This window comes from Penaeus japonicus, unplaced genomic scaffold (assembly GCF_977035675.1).
Source record: "Penaeus japonicus unplaced genomic scaffold, GWHDUDI00000001_assembly GWHDUDI00000032, whole genome shotgun sequence".
In the NCBI taxonomy this organism is placed as follows: domain Eukaryota; kingdom Metazoa; phylum Arthropoda; class Malacostraca; order Decapoda; family Penaeidae; genus Penaeus; species Penaeus japonicus.
In genome coordinates, this window is record NW_028234434.1 from 25,900,650 (window position 1) to 25,903,149 (window position 2,500).

Below are 2,500 nucleotides of genomic sequence, written 5' to 3' on the forward strand. Positions count from 1 at the left end.
ATCACAATGCAACATCCAGCAACATTCCTGCGGGCAAATAGTGACACGTTTGTCATGTAGCGACATGTTCCCTTGTTACCTGGTATCTGGTAACAGTACTATCCCTGGATGGTACCTCGTGATGATGGTACTGTCCCTGCCTGATGGTACCTCGTGATGATGGTACTGTCCCTGGATGGTATCTGGTAACAGTACTGTCCCTGGCTGGTGCCTCATGGTGATGGTACTGTCCCTGCCTGATGGTACCTCGTGTTGATGGTACTGTCCCTGGATGGTACTATGGGTGACGTTTTTCCGTCCGTGTATGGTAGGAAATACCATCATTAATCCGTCAATGGTAAATTATGTAACGTATCTTTTAATAAAACTTTTAATAACACGACGACGTATACATTTTATAAACACGATACCATTCACGTTCTCTCGTTAATCCAACCCTCATTGTCTCTAAACCCATTCATTTATCATTGCTTTCTGTATCATTGGAAACTAAAGAAAGAGAGAAAACAAAAACAAATGAAGGAAGACGAAGAAGCACACGTTGTCTCACTGCCCAGCTGATGAGAAGGAAATCAGCTGGTGGACATAGTTCCTTTGTTTACTACTAAGATTATGATCATTCGATTACGTGGCGCTGCACGGATCAACTCTGCAACTTCTGTGAGTCTATATTGATGTCGTAAAAATAGTTTTGTTAATAGCGAGGGTTGTATTTTCTTTGGTTGTTTGTTTTTGTGTGTGTGTTTGTTTGCATGGAGTTTTTTGTTTTTGTTTTGTTTGGTGTGTTTGTGTGTTTGTTTTGCACGAGTTTTTGTTTGTTTGTATGATTTTTTGTTTGTTTAAATGAAGTCGTTTTTGTTGTGTTAATTCATTCGTTTGTATGTGTGTTTGTTTGTTTCTTTGATTCGTTTTTTGGGGTATTTGTTTGTTTTCGCTTCTTTTATTCATTTTTATCCTTCTCTCTTTCTTCTCATAAACTATTTCTTCTCTTTAATATCCCCTGCTTTTCCTTTTTACTTTTATTTATTTTCATCTTTTTTTTAGGATGGAAGGAGAGAGGGAGGGAGGGAGAGAGTGAGTGAGTGAGAAAGGGTGCGTGGGATGGAGCGAAGAAGAGAAGGAGGGAGAGAGGAAGGGAGGGAGAGAGGAAGGGAGGGAGGGAAACAGGAAGGGAGCGAGGGAGGGAGGTAGGGAGAGAGGGAATAAAAGAGAAGGAGAGACGAAAGGAGCGAGAGAAAAAGAGAAGAAGAGAAGGAGGGAGGGAGTGACCGAAGGTGACCGAGGGAGGGAGGGAGGAACCGAGGGAGGGAAGGGGGAACCGAGGGAGGGGAGGGAGGGAGTGACCGAGGGAGGGGAGGGAGGAGTAGCCGAGGGAGGGAAGGGAGAGGGGAGGGAGGGATCCCGAAGGAGGCAAAATGTTCCCACGCAGGCGTCCTCCGCCCCTCGCCCTCCTTTCGTCTTGTCGCTTCTGAAATTCCATGCTGGAGGCTGGACAGAGCTCCCTGGACACCCCATGCCTCACTGTCAGGACTTCCTCCCCTCCCCCCCTTTCTCTTGCTCTTTCTTTCTTTCTTCTTTCTGTCTTTTTTTCTATTTTTCTTTCTGTTTCTATTTATTTATTGATCTTTCTCTTTCTTTCTTTCTCTTTTTCTTTCTTTCTATCTCTGTATGTCTCTATCTCTGTCTCACTTTCGCTCTCTCTCTCTCTCTCTTTCTCTCTCTTTCTCTCTCTCTCTCACTTTCGCTCTCGCTCTCTCTCTCTCTCTCCAGCATCCTTACTTCCTCCCTCTTTCCTCTCTTTACCAATTCCTCTCACTTTTTCTTTACCTCCAATCCCTCTTTCCCCCATCCCCCTCTCCTTTCCTAACCTCATCTTCCCTCTTTCAGAAATCCCCTCTCATCCCTCTCCTTCCCTATCCCCTTAACCAACCCCCTTTTTTTTTCTTTGGTTTTCTGATTTTATTTTTTATTTTTTTCTCTTTCCCGGTCCTACTTCCACGCACCTCTCTCTCCCTCCTCCCCTCCCCCCCCCCCTCTCTCTCTCTCTCTAACTCCCCTCCACTCCCTTCCTCCCATTCCCCTCCCCTCCCCCTACTAACTTTGCCACCTCTTAACCTCTCTCAGCTCTCTTTCTCTCTCTCTCTCTCTCTCTCTCTCTCTCTCTCTCTCTCTCTCTCTCTCTCTCTCTCTCTCTCACCTCAGTCAAAAATCTAGGAGTTCACATATATAGTTCCATGACCTTTGAGACACATATTGACAACATTGGCAGGAAAGTAATTATCACTTTGATATACATAAATCACATTAAAGACAAAATCCCTGCAGAAACAAGAATCACTGTCGTACAAACACTAGCCCTCAGGATCATTAATTACTGTCTAAACATATAGGGTTCAATAGACAAAGGACAAATACAAAACAAAACAAACAAAAAATAAAAAAGAAGAAGAAAAAGCTATAAGACTTCTCTGTGACATTAGCAATAATTCAAATTCAAATT